Here is a 14,916-nt window from a genome sequence, read left to right on the forward strand (position 1 = left end):
CCCAACATCGGTAACTTACTGTGTTAGAAACTAAATATACAAAATGCAAGCTCTTTCTAAACCTACTTCTTACTTGACAACTTGTAGTGCAGAATAGGAAAGTAATTTTTAAAATACGGTATTTCATGGATCTGGGCTTCTAAATATGGCTTAAAAACTATCAATATTTATACACCACTGCAGGAACTGAATGCTTTGAATGGTTAAGAAAATAATTTACAGTTTGCTCTTTAAAAATCTGAGCAAATCAGTGTGAGGAACACAGGGATGAAGTAACTTTACAGTGTTAATAGGGCTTCATATATAAAGTATTAAACACTGCTGTAGCACTCATAAAACAACACTGCTAATGCTTAAACTTGTTTGACATTGAAGCCTTTTTACTACTTATATTCCAGCATATTTACAAACTGAGAAGAGGCTTGTTGAATCTTGTTCCATGATAGACTTCTGAAGTATTCAGGCTGGTAGTTTTCAATTACTTCATCTTGGCTGGGATTCAAAGCAGGCCAGCACCAGGGGAGGAAGGCATTCAGCTTGACCAGCTGAAACACAGGAGGATAACACACACTCTTAAAGGGGAAGAGTCCAAAGACCTGGCTGTTCTTGGCATACATCATTAACTATTAATAGAGATTCATTATTTTGTGGATTTGTCACAACTGGCTCTTAGGACAGGGTGTCTACATGCTTTACTAATTATCCCTAACCTGCTTGGAGGCACATTTGTGAATGCCAATCATGTATTGCCAATTTACATACTTGGAGGAGGGGGCTGGGGAGAAAGATTCAGTGATATAAAACTGTGTTGGAGTTAATGCATTAATGTTTCCCTCAAGATCACCCAGTGCCATGACTTGACGTGTTTGTCTCTGTCCTAAATAAACCTAACCTCTTGCATCCTTCACAAGTGACAGGAAAGCTGAACAATTTCCTCAAGATTACTTGAATTCCTTGGAATAATGTCAGTCGTATTAAATTTTAGGATGTTTTTAAAGAATGAAATGATACATCTATGATTAAGTCCTGATTTACTTGTTTTATGTCAAATGTCAGTGTTTTCTTCTTGCATAACCCACTTTGCAGTGTGTCAGGAAGCATTTTCCTAACAATCCATAAGGGAACAGAAGTCTCCTGTTTGAATACGTATGAGTTTATTATACTCCTTGCCCTGAGATTTAAAGTGATGTGTTTTCATATGGTGAGAGGGTGGGCAGAGCTCAGTGTAGGTGTCAGGGTAATACCATTAGCCACCCATACCTAATCCAAGATGTCATGCCTGACTGTACTGTGCCATCATGACTGAGGTGTCTGCTTTGTCATCATTAAGTGGATGACTGCTGTGGCAAGATGCCTCTGTTCAATGAATTGACTGTAAAATGAATGTTAGACTTCTGCAGGGGAGGTCTCATGCTGCCTCCTGTGACTTCCTACCCCCCAAAATTTTCTTTCTCTGCTCCTCTGACATGCTGCAACAGCTTTATGATAATCAAATGCTTTAATTGTAAAACTAATACTTTATTGAAAACACACAGGATTTATTCAGTGCTCAGCTCCTAGAGATCATGTTATTTGGCAATCCTCTCTTTCCTTACTCCATCTTACCAAGCAATTTTTAATATTAAAACACATGCCGCGTGGTGAGGGAGGCGAGCGTCAGCATCCGAAGTTGTTTGAGAACTTCACAGTTCTTCAGTATTTCTTTTATGCAGGTCTGGATTCTCCGATCAGCTTAGGCAAAGTAGCCCTAACATGGACAGTAACAAGTTCTTCCTGCAGGACAGAGTTCTCCAGCCATACTTGCACCCAGGGGTGGCCCTTCCTCAGAGCCAGCTAACGGGAAGAGTGCTATAAACAGTATTCTGTGGCTTGAGGCTCCTGAGGATCTCGCATTTGCTCCTCGCAGCTATTATTTGCATGATGTAGCTCCAAAATATCAACTATTAAGCTCCTTGCAACTGTTCCTCTCAAATGTGCTGCAGCCTGGAAGTGATTTCAGCATGACTGGAGAAAGCTTTCTCTCTGTGTTTATTCTCTTTCTGAGAGTGAAGTGAACAGGGTGCTTTGTGGGCATAGTTAACACGGCTGCTGCTAAAGACTTGCCCATACAAGCATGCCTTCAACTAATGAAATGGATTCATATTACTCTCTCAGAGCAGTTCCTATGTTAGTCTAGGCAGAGCAGGGTACAGAAGTGCCCCCTGCCTTACTGAGGAAGTGGTACTTGGCCTCATGTGCCAGACGCAGAAGATTCTGTGTCCACGTCGTGTTATGAGCATGTTTGTAGGTACATGGGTGTTGCAGAGGACTGCACTTTGGGGAGATCTTGCAGTCCTGATGAGAAGTGGAATAAGCATGTAAAATGCTGCTGTTGAAGAGCTTCCCAAGGAACTTCACAGCATTTCTGTGGTGTGTGATTGTTTTAGATGTAGTTTGGTATTGCTCAGTGTGGACAGTTGCTCTTCCTCTTGCCAGGTAAACCTCTTCTCAGAGGGAGTCTCTTTCTAGGATAAGCACTAGCAGTGGGCAGCTTTGAACACTGTTCATTTGGGTCCCAATTTGTGAGGCCAAGTTTTGTCTGCGCTTAAAACTGCTCAGCTCGCTAAGATTGCCTGCAAGTAAATGAGGGTTTATTTTAGCTGTGATTTCTAAGTATCTGCTGTAATACTGCCTGGGGGTTATTTATCTCATTTATTCAGAAGTGGCTTCTTCTGAAAAAGAGGAGGAGGTGAAGAGCTACGGCTTCCTACGTAGTAGTACATGCATGTTGCATGTGCATGACAATATAGGTCTCTAAGGTTTAGTGGATCTGGAATAATGTCATTTGTTTCACACTAATTGAAGCATGTGTCTACAAGTGTGCAGTGCAAAACATAGGATAAATTAAGATCATTAAATCAGGGTACTGCATAACCTATCTTATTATTAGACAGGCAGTCACTTGCTCAGCACCGGAAAATGTTTTGTGAAAAAAAAGCTGCTCTTTTCCATGCATACGTGTATACATACTAAGCTAATAGGATTTATTTCTGCTAAGCCAGTCTGAGACAACACATACTCTTTTACAGCTTTTCAAAATCTTTCCTGTATGTCCCTTGTGCTTGTGAAAGATAGCACATACTTTTCAGTTCTTTTTGAATTGTGAGTCCAGAGTAACAAGTGTTAGACTTAAAGCTGTTTCTATATGAGACCAAGACATCTTGCAGAGTAAGTGTTGTATATTAAGCATGATTAAAGTTAATTTGTTCATACACTGGACTCTCCATAAGAAGGTTTATATATTGTGCAGTTTCAAGAGGCAGCTGCTGAGATGAGGCTAAATTTGGTCGCAATTTGAAGCAACCTGAATGGTACTGGAAAGAATGGGTACATCTCTGTAGCTGGCAGAGACATTCAATGCAGTATGTAGGTTAGTGTAACGTGGTTGCTAGTGTAACTTGTCATTATATTACATTTATTACCATGGTGTACGTGAGATCTCATTGTAAATGTTTTCAAGAACGGGAATTAATGCATTTTTGTTATCTGAAGTTTGGTTTCAGCCAAGACAAATGGATCTGTGCTATTGACTTTGGGATCAGACATTTATATGACACTTCTGTTGGTTTTAAATTGAAAATTTTTTTTAATAAGTAAGTCCTTTATTTTTATTGCCATGTCTACAGTATAGCTGAGATGTATTGAGCTATGCAGTGGGCAGGAAAAAAAGATGAGGGACTTAGTTATATTCTAGAGATATCAAACCATTAAGAGAGAAAACACTTTCGCTGTATGCCCGATTTCTGTAAACCACTGAGGCATCCACGCATAGGCTTGAAAACAAACAAAAAATGTAGAGAAAAAGCAGGGGAGGGGGGAACTAGCCCCAGCACATTTTCTCTCTATCTGTATGCTTCAGTGCATAAGAAGTAGTCTGTGCTTTTTAGGCATGATTCACAAGGCAGATTCATGTGCAAGTGACACTAGGTACAGCACTGGGTGTGGATTTGGATCATGTAAGGCCACTGCAGAATGTGGAAAAACCCCTTCCTCTCCCCCCCCCCCCCCCCCAACAATGTTGAATCAAAAGGTTTACGTTGCAGTTTGGTTGTTAACACGTTAAGAGACCTGGGTCAAACTAAAGGTCAATTTAATCTTATGTTCTTTCTACAACAGCAGTTAGTATCTGATTCTTAAGGAAAGATGGTAAGAATGAGGATAAATAGAGGCAGACCTACAAACACTAGCTTGGAGTAGAGGCAGTATTTGAACTGTTGTGGTCAGAGCAGCCAGTGGAGTTGCTCTGTCTTTGAACCTATTTACACATTACAGTAGTCTGTGATAGTGAGGTTCCAGAATTTAATTGTGTACTGGGTGAAAAAGTACTTCTTTGTTCCTTGTTTTAAGCTTCTCACCTAATGGGTACCCTATAAAATTATTGGGATGTGAGGGAAAAATTATTCATATGCAGTTTCTCTGTTTTATAACCCGCCAGCTTATCCACTCCTTGTTATGACTTCTCCAGTCTGAAAAATCCTAATTCTCTCTGTGTAAGAAAGTTATTCTATACCTTTAAGCAGCATTGTTATCATTGTTACCTTTTCTGTACTTTAGAAAAACAAAATGAAACAAAAAACCCCAAACAAACACAAAAAACCCCCCACAAACAAAAACAGCCCATAAAAATTAAAAGGAATAATTTGAATCATTTGGAAGAATAGTTCATTAGAAGTTCAACTCAAAGCAGAAGTTAGCCCAACTCCACTACGGAAAGATGACAAAAGTATAAGCATGAGAAAATAGGTGCTGTCAGGTGCTTGCTTTCAAATCCTAAATGATTGGTCAAAAGTGTTAAAGATATTGTAGGGTTTTCTCTTGGCTAATAGAAAATAAAACTCGAAGGTTGGTGAAACTCAGAATGGAAGTTGTTATCAACCTGCTGTATGAACTTTTTTACTGTTTTGCTCTCATGCATTTATATTTATTTCCAGTGGACTGATTGTAGAAGCTGATAAATGATCTGCTGTCACTTGTAGTCCATTGTGTTTGTCATCAGTGCAAGTTCATTGTAGTCAGTGATGAAATTTCACCTGCTGTGTGACAGAAAATAAAATGCACAGTTGTCATTGTAATTAGGGTTGAAAATCAATAGTAAAAGATGTTTTAAAAATGAGGAAGACGGTAAAAGAGAAAATGAGGTGAAAACTGTGAAAACAGAATTAACTGGGGACAGATAAGAAGAGTGAATGCAGAGACGTATTGGAAGAAACAGAACATTAATCCGAGGTGGAACAGCTACAACCACTTTTTGCAAGAGGCTTCATTTTGAGTGTAAGAAAGAATGTCTTTTCTAATAAAAATCTCTCTTCCTGTGATGGTATGTGCATGTGTGTGAACAGAAAATGGAGCTGCTAATGGTGCCTTGAAGATCCTCACACGTGTTTTTCTGCTTCAATCCCTTGGTGGCCACCATCCTGGAAAATTAAGGACATTGGATGAAACTCACTTTAGAATTCAGGAGGGGATGTCCCTGAATTAATGCGAGAGCAGCATGTCACAGTACAGTTCACAATAAAGAATGCTGCACCATTTTATGGGTTTTTATTTGCCTTAAAACTGTTCTTCCATGGCCTTTGAGACAATGTATCTGGGGATTTGGGTATGACCAGATGGCTGAGCACTGAGTAGTCGTCTTCTAAGTTGCTCTTAAAAAGCACCTGTACTAAAAGGGTGGAAAATTGAAAATTCTTGTTGGCTCTGCAGGGGATGACTTCTGTTTGGTTTTGATGGAGTGGAATATCTTCGATTATTGCTGATTATGAAAGGACTTATTACTGGCTAGGGAGTAGAAAAGGCAAAGCATTTCATTCTCTGCTTTTCTTAGCTTTCACCTCAAGAACACCAGCTCAGGAAATACTGTGCCAGGATATCAAAGAAATGCTCAGGCAGTTTGTTCTTTTTGTTTTATCTTTCTCTAAATACCAAAAACCTTGGTCACAGAAAAGACAGTCTTTCTCTTTAATAACACTGTTTCCAGTACAAAGCTAGCACAAGATGACAGGCAAATACAATAATCTAATTAAAGCATCTTCTGTATAACACACAAATGTGTGAAATGTTTTCTCCTAAATAAATAGGCTTCAGGAAGGTATGTGTATTGTGGTTAGTTATTAGACTGTATTCTTGTATAACTTTGAAACTATGTCTACTATGTTTTAAATAATAACCAACAAAGTATGATGAGATGGCAGAATAGTTTAATAGTGTCCTTTATCTGCCCAGAGAGCATGAAAGAAAAACAATGCAAATTGCTTATGAGGGGTAGAGCATTTTATCCTATCAATGTAGACAATTCTGCTCCTGTTTGGCAATTCAGTGCTCTAATACAGAGATAAAAATGAATCCTTGCAGAGCGATATTTTCTAGCAGTTCTTGTCGGAAGTTGTTTCTGATGTTGTTAGTTAAGAAAGGTTTACTTTACACGTAAGTTATCAGACATCAGTTTCTTTATGCACAAATCCATAAGAAAGTAACATCTCAGTAGTATCAATGAACTTTTTTTTGAAGGGACAATAAGCTTAGGCATATGTCATGTTAAGCAAAGGTATCCAACAAACAAAGATTTTATGTGGCTTTTGTAGAAATGTACAAAGACTAGTGACGTCTAACACTGCTTGTAAGGAGTGTACAAGAACAAAAAAAGGAGGCAGACAGCCTACCCACAAAGAGCAATATTTGCTTTTACAACTGAGCATACAGTCAAGCATGTGTGGAACTACTCCTAGAAATAAGTAACATCCAGTGGGACTCCCTGCTCCTGCAGACTCAGTATTACTTACTACACAGAATTAAAAAGGTGTGGTTAGACAAGTATTTTAACTTTTGCATACCTGTTTGTGAGTTTCTCTGGTTTACATGTCTAAAAAACCTCCTGTAGTTACAGAATAGAAACAACTTCAAATCCAAAGCTTCTGTTGACTGCAGTGAGGTGGTGGGTTCCAGTATCATTTGAGTCAGTTGGTCCCTTGTGCATCTGTGCACACCCCTTGTTGCCAGACAAGATGGGATTGTATTCTCGAGCTGAGTATTCAACAGTCTACAGCACTGCTTAAATGTAGATCTGAGCCTATTCTCAAGTCTCAACTTGTTCATCATCAGTCTTGTTTATGCACAAGTCTATGCTAAAGTGAGTATTTAGGCAAAGCTCCAGAGCACAGCCAAGGGCACCAGCCCAGCCGTGCTCAGCTCCACAGCAGAGACTGGAGCTCATTCTTGCTGGCAGGGTGGGTTGGATACAGTGGAGGGAACATGTTCTACTTGCAGCCCTCTCCAGCAACACATATCCTGCTGTGAGATGTTCTGAAGGACCGGGAAGGTGGGCTACAATTGAGCTATTAGCAACATGTGTGGAAAATGTGCATGCCACAAACTCCATCATGCTAAACTATCTTTTCACCTTTTAATGGAGATAAGGCAGATGATAACTCTGTGCATCTGCAAGACTGAAGCTCCAAGCCTCTCGCTGCACTGCAGGTTCCACAGCCTGGTCCTCCACTTTTTATTGAAAGTAACATTGGCAATTGGCAAGAAATCTGTTTGCTGTACAAAACTTAACTCCCACGTGGTATGAAATTGAAAGTGATTTAATATTTTGGATGGTAATAGTGTTCCTTTACCCTAGTAAAGGATGGTAAATGGCCTCTGTTATAAATAGGTAACATTTAACATTTACATTTTTTTAAAATGTCAGGATATAAAAGCAATGGGAAGGTTGAAAGAGAGGGAAGAAATATTAGCACTGTATTATTAGTGTACAGAAGACAGCCCTGTAAAACCTTGATAGAAGTGTAGTGTCTGCTATTTATGGGGAAAAAAATTAGCTAGCCATATCTACAAAATCAATTGCTCAGACTCAAGTTGAAAGTTGGCTTAAAAATCACAAGGATTTAGAAATAATATAATTCAATTTTCTATTCTCCTACCTTTTTTTTAATTTGAGATGGTTTTATTTTCAGGCTCTTCTCTGTCACTAGAAGCTCTTGAATCTGATTGGAATTTTAAAGGAAAAGGATAAAATAGTCTACTACAACACTTAGAGGTTAGGGTTCCATTTTTTGAGTTACCAATACTACTTAGATAATGAAGTTTTGAATTGGTTACAAAGAGCTGGAAACTTTAAATTTTCAGGGCAAGAATTAAGTGGGAATAGAAACAAAAGTACTCAGTAAATCAAAGGAAGGGCAAGTACAATCTTCAAAAAGTCTCAAACACAGGCCCAGTTCCTCAGCGGATGTGACCTGCCATAGACCAGCAAAGCTTTCATTAGCCGAAGAGTCCTGGCCCAGTGATCATCAGCCAGTCTTGATCCAGTGAAGGAATTTGAACTGCGTTTCTGCTTTGCAGGAGGAATCCCAGGAAAATTACAGTATCTTATTAGGACCATCATAAAGATTTTGGAGGCCCTGAGCACACTGCACACATCCAGAATAACTGTGTTAGATGTGAAGTGATGCTGGTCTCATTGCAGTTGCTGTGTTCAGGCCCTCTATGGATGTGGACATTCACCATTGCACCTACACTGCGCTGGTGAAAGGTTTTGAGGAGTGTCTCTGACCAAGGTTCCATGTCTTAAAATAGGACTAAACCTGGATTCAGGCTGCAAAGAGGAATCATTTTAAGGAAAGAATCCCCTTAAGCAATCTTAAAGGGGAGGAAGTTTTTAAGTAACTGATATGAATTTTTAGGAGTAGATGGGGTTTATGCCTCCTCTCTGGATGAGGTTGGTTTGGGGTTTTTTTTTGTTTTGTTTTGGCTTTTTTTTTTTTTTTTTAATCCAAATAAACACTATCCTGAAATGTATTTTCACAGTTTTCTATAAGCCATAAAGCACATAGCGATAAGCTTTAATGACCATATCATCAGATGTTACCCTGCAGACGGGCAGAAATCTCTTCCAAGTTACAGCACTGAGTATATAGACTGCAGGGTTTTGTTCTGAGCTCATTCATGGGACAAATTAACATGTAAAACTGGGGAGAGGAGAGAGTTTTCAAACAACGAGCCTCTCTGTTCATGTAAGTTAAGATAAACCTGTGCATTTCACAGGGACTTATGTGAGCTAAGGATCTGTTTCACAATTTAAACATTATATGGCATGATAAGGGAGTATCTTGTAAAATATTCTGATAAATTGCTTTTTAGGCTTAAATATCTCTAGGAAAATAGGAGGGAACTCCAAAACCCACTACCACCCACAAGGGTTGGATTTGTAATAAGTATTTTCAGGCAGTTGTGCTCCTAAATTCAATTACACTGGTGGCTTCAGTGTAGATCCTGATGGACAGTCACCCACATCATAAAAAGTGCAGATCATTTGCCACAACTGAGCAAAACTGTCGTTTTCTGCCTAAAAGAAGCTGGGCTAAGCTAAGGCAGAAAATAAATCCTCTGTGACTCATAAAGAGAGCGCTTTTTTAGGTCAGGTCAAGAACAAAGACGTTGGCAGTGCAGTGCTGAGAGGCTTATAGTGGTATATCCCTAAGGACAACTCCTGACACCAATAGGAATTTTTTTCATGATGGAGTGAATGGGTTTTGAGTGGATCTGTAAATGCCCTGAAAATAATCAGTTTATTTAATTACCAATTTCTCCTTTAAATATAGAAGGATGTTTTTTACCAGACATGCTGTTTAGTCTCTGTAGCAGGAGAAAAAAAGGATGGCTCTCGGAACAGGGGCAGACTGAATGCTCTGGGGAAGGTGAGAGAGAACGTTACCGCTGCCGTCCCTTCTGCCACGCACACACACACACACGCTCTCCTAGCACACTGCAGCCACAGTGCTTTCAATGTTGAATAAGGGATGGAGCAGCCTTCCACCTTTGAGTCAAGGTGTTTGCTAGTAGTATTGAAATGAAATTATAATCTTGCCTCCAAGTTGTGTAAGTCTTGTTATTTCTGTGGATTTTTGTTTGCAGAATTAAGCAACTGCTTTCCTAATTCACCCAGGTTACATTTTTCAATTTTTACAATTTTTTTTTTTTCTCCCCTAAACCACTGTGCTTGGGTTTTCCTATCAAATCCCATGGCACTTAGTAGCAGGAACTATCTCATGGTGCTTATGCAGTGAATCTGCATGTTAAAGGCTAATACTAACCTGACACAGATGAGAGGTGGTCAAATCTTTCCCAGAAAGAGAGGTAGGAGAGTGCAAGAAAGCATGATGTGTTTGCTTATTTTAGTCTGAGACCTCTTTTAGCCTTGGGGTTTGGATTTACTTCACCCTGAAATTATAATTATTCTTTAGAAAATAATTCAAGAGAGTGGTTTCGGGTTACTTGCTATATTAACACTGATTTTATTTATTTGTTTGTTTTTCCCTCAAATGCTGTTGTGGACTGACAGTTGTATACATGTAAGCCTTATTTATCCTTCCATTCTTGAACAGAGTTTAGAGCTAGCAGGTTTCAGGATTGGCGATGTACTCCCTTTCCTGCCCAAGCTGTTCCTTCCACACAAACTCTCTACTTCCCAATGAAAACAGGAAACTGTCCTGAAGGCTTCCATGAACCTCTCTCCAGCACTGGATCACTAGGAATAAAATTCATTTCTACTCTTCACTTCCTCAGCTCCAGAGAAGTGTCACAAAGTCCACAGATTGCAAGTGGCCAGTGGAAACCTGACTCTGTGACTTGTGCGCTGTGGAGATGAATGAGGCCAGCAGGACTATTCTGGCAAGCAAATATGCTGGTACCCCTAGGAGAGAAGGGACCCCTGAGAAGTCCTTCGCCTACTCCAGCTGTCCATGAATCCTTCCATTGCTGCTGGAGGATCATGTAGTATATGGATCTAATACAAAATAAACCTCATGGGACTGATATCTCCCCTGTCCCTGTGGATTTCCAGTGTTGTCTGACAGTGGGCTACCCTAAAGTGTGTGTAATGTCCTGTGGCTCAGTGAAAGTCTTCCTCTGAATCTTTGTTGTTTAAGGAATGAAAATGGAATTGTACAAGTTGCATATGAGTTACCTAGAAGAGTTTGCTCGTAGGAGGTGTTACAGCTCCTCTAATTCAGGGAAATTGTGAACAGTGAGATGCTCATGACCGTACAGGAGAGAGGCAGGAACCCCCCTGGGCCACAGCTAAACAAAACTGGTCTGTCAGTTGTGGAACTGGCAGATCTCTCAAGGCAGCCTGACTTGCTCTCCCTGCAGTTTCCTACGGGGTCAAGTGATTTGGCATGCATACGATTTGGTCTAAAATTTGCTTTGAGGAAATGAACTTAAGCCTTTTTGAGATTCTAAGATAAAATTTGGAGAAGCTTTCCATGTGCTCAGACAGAATAAATGCAGAAACGCACTATGAGGAAAGAAAGCCTTTCTACAATTTTTAGTCTATGCTAGATGAAGACGGACTGCAAATCTCGCACCAAGCCCTTTTTAGCGATATTTCTAGCATGGCTTTTTAGCTGAAGAGCTTCAGATGTTAGCAGCCAAACTTTTGAATCCTAATGAATCTTTGTAAATCTTTGAAGCCTTGCCCATCATTAATCAGACCATCCATGAAAAAATATTCCAGACATACACACCATATGTACATGCATGTGCTTCTGTAACTATTAATAAAAACAGCAAGATTGTCATCTCAACATGATTATAATCCACACCTTATGGAATTGCCTTCCTAGTGTTTGAGGTTTAAGAAATGAGATCTCCATCTCCATTGTATAAACATTTTAAAAGCATCACCTAATTGAAAAGTATTCCCCAAATACATGGTTCTCTTTGATGATATTCCTACTAACGATGGGTTATTAGTGTGAAGGGCCAAATTATCTACTCATCTAATTGGTTCAGCTCCATTGTGCCACAGAATTTGACATTATCATTTCTCAGGGTCTAACATAATTCATACAGAAGATCAATTTGTTATAGTTACCATGTTAATATAAAGCACCTTTAATAACAGAACATTTTATGCAGCATTAGCTTTCCAGCATTTTTAGTGTAGAGGAGATATCTTTTTTTTCTTAGCATCAATTTAAGCAGCTCTTATTCAAATGTTTTTGTTCCTCTGCTTTTATAAATTAACTAATTTAATCATATTGTAAATACTTATCTTCCTTAAATTAATGTGGAGTCAAAATTAATTGATTTGAAAAATATGAATTGCCATTTAATATCACATTTAAATACATAACAAATTAACAGGATAATTTCTTATGTTCTGCTCTCTGCATGTGAAAGCTGGCCAGTGTAAACCTCAAGATATGGTTTCCTTTTTCTTAGTTGTCAGTAAGCTCAGGCCTCTTTTGACAAGTTTTTGAGACATTGCTCTTCCATCAGGTTCCTTACTTTCGATTGTGGAATGACAAGTCTATTTTGTGGTGGTGTGAAATGAACCATGTACTGCTACCGCTGTCTCATGTCTCATAATGGAAGGTTCACAGCATGGACAATTGGGAATTTCTCCAGGCAGGGGAAAAGCACTTATTTTCAACCCCTAGCTTTAATCAATCAAGGAGAAACTGGAAATCGCTGTAAAGTAATGAATGTCAATTTATGCACATGCTATTGATTTTAGAAATTTAATGCTCTGTTTCCCTATTTTATGTTGACTTTATGAAGCTCAAAGATGAACACAAAATGTGAATATTCCTGAGCCAGAATCATTTTTCCCCTGGAAAAGATTTTGTACCTTCTGGGTATGGAAGGGGTGAAAAAAAAAAAAGGGAAGAGAGGGGGTCATCTAGAATTTAAGCCAAAGGGCTGTACCAAGTCAAGGGCCTGTAGAGAACAGGGGCATGTTATTAAATCCATTTATTGCAAAATAGCCAAAACCATTCTTGCAAGACACATCCCAGTTGTTGTCTTGGAATCCTGAGGATTTGGGTTATTAAAATTCATGCTTTGGTTAAATGCATTCTTGGTTTAACATTCGTCATTTTTATATAAAATGGGAAGGTATTGTTTTGAATATTTAACTGTTCATCTACATCATTTGCATGCTTTGTGCTCCTTCATAACACTCTGACAGTGAGCGAACGAGAGATTAGTAAACATGACCCCAGAAGACCTCTGTAAGTGCCTGTCTAGCATAACTTATTGGCTTCACTTTCTCTGCTCTGAGGATCCTTAGCTTCACTGGATGCCTTACACACGAGTGTTGCTATTGCTTATCTCCACAAAGTTTATATTTCCCCAGTTTTTATTCCCAGATAAGAACTTCGGGCACTGTCAGTTCAAGTATGCTCCAGGAACTCGCCTTCTCCCCCTCAGGGGAAGAAAATTCCTTCAGAGATTGTATAGTTTGAACTTGCATTGAAAAGCCCCATTCTACAGATGTTGTTTCTCTAATTCCTCCTAAGCATAAAAAACAATTGCAATCAGAAACTAAATGTTATGCTGCTGTTTTAATCAGTCACAACATTCTGCTCCTAGAGAAGCAGTGAGAAAACACGTACAGAATGTTTTGTTCACTCGGAGGACTTCTTGTTGATCTCCACTGTATATCTGTACAAAAGCTCTTGGGATTTCTCGTGTTACTCCCCTGAATACACAGCAACAGGATTGCACAGGAAAAATGCAGGTAGTAACAGTATGCTCTTGAACAGCATATTCTTCTACTACTCTGAATAGTGCAAGAATTGAAGCCTGCCCTGAAAGACAGGTTTTTCCCCTCTTTGCAAGAGTTTTACAAATGAAATCACAGTACTCCCTGAAATTACTAGTGCACTTGACTCCATGATCAATTTACTCCACTTTCAATATAGACTTTGACAAGAATGATTTGTTTATGCTGTCACATGAATCAGTCTCAGTAAATTAGACCTGTCAAAGTTACTTTTTCTGCACAATACAGTTTGCTTTATTTTTGACACCTATGCAGTTGGGAAAGCTATTGTAAATAGTGTAAAGGCGTGAGTCAGAAGGTAAGCCTTTAGATCCTGTTTCTTGTGTCAAAAATACACTCGGCAGTTCATGGGAGTATATTTTACTTCATTTGGAATTGATAACTAATAATAATAATAAATGTGATTTGAAGTTTGTGTACTCCGATATGCATATGAAAGTCAAACAGATGCATTGGTGAGAATATGCGTGTAGCAGAATTTTGTACTGCAGAATTGTATAGAGATGTCATGTCACCATCAAAGTATATGTGCAGCATGTCAATGTAGCAGCATTAGGTCCCTTTTTTTATTAATTACTTTGCCCGCTTTTTATGGTTGCATTTTAGCTAAAATCAAGGTCTAGAGTGTGTCCTGGGGTTTAGTGGGACTTCTTGTGTGACCTTGGCATCAGCAAACCTCAGTTAAGTTCTTCTCTGAGGTGAGCTCCCTCCCTGGTTTGAGGTGGTGTTGCCCTACATGTAGTGACACGTTGCTTGTGCACTTGTCCTAGGTGGAGGGGAAGTAGCAGCTCAATACTCATGTACTCAAGCTTGTTCCTTCTCATGGCCTGATACAGGCATAATCCTGATCGAAACTGAACCCTGACACTGAACTCACAGCATGCTTTAAGGCACTGATGGAGTAATTGTAATGATAATTTCTTATGATAGAAAAATACCATTGTTCTGGGTTTAGCTGTAGCAGTTATTTTTCTGCTTCTTAGTAGCTGGTGCAGTGGTGTGGTTTTGACTTTAGTCTGGGAACAACGCTGATAACACCGATGTTTTTAGTTGTTGCTAAGTAATGTTTACTCCAATCAAGGACTTTCTCAGTCTCATGCTCTGCCAGTGAGGAGGGGCACGGGAAGCTGGGAGGAAGCAGAGACAGGACACCTGGCCCAAACTAGCCAACGGGGTATTCCATACCACAGCACATCATGCCCAGTATATAAACTGGGAGGAGTTACCTGGAAGGCCCAGATCGCTGCTCGGGTCAGGCTGGGTATTGGTTGGTGGGTGGTGAGCAATTGTATTGTGCATCATTTGTG

The 14,916-nt window shown here is 39.4% G+C and overlaps 1 long non-coding RNA gene across 1 annotated transcript in view; it reads right to left on the bottom strand.

The window, feature by feature from the left end:
* Positions 1–359: 359 nt before the first annotated feature.
* Positions 360–14,916, bottom strand: part of LOC115612599 — a 46,116-nt gene continuing 31,559 nt past the window's right edge. The window contains exon 2 of the long non-coding RNA XR_003993091.1: positions 360–545. This is a non-coding gene — a long non-coding RNA (uncharacterized LOC115612599). The remainder of the gene's footprint in view (positions 546–14,916) is intronic.

This window comes from Strigops habroptila, chromosome 9, assembly GCF_004027225.2.
Source record: "Strigops habroptila isolate Jane chromosome 9, bStrHab1.2.pri, whole genome shotgun sequence".
In the NCBI taxonomy this organism is placed as follows: domain Eukaryota; kingdom Metazoa; phylum Chordata; class Aves; order Psittaciformes; family Psittacidae; genus Strigops; species Strigops habroptila.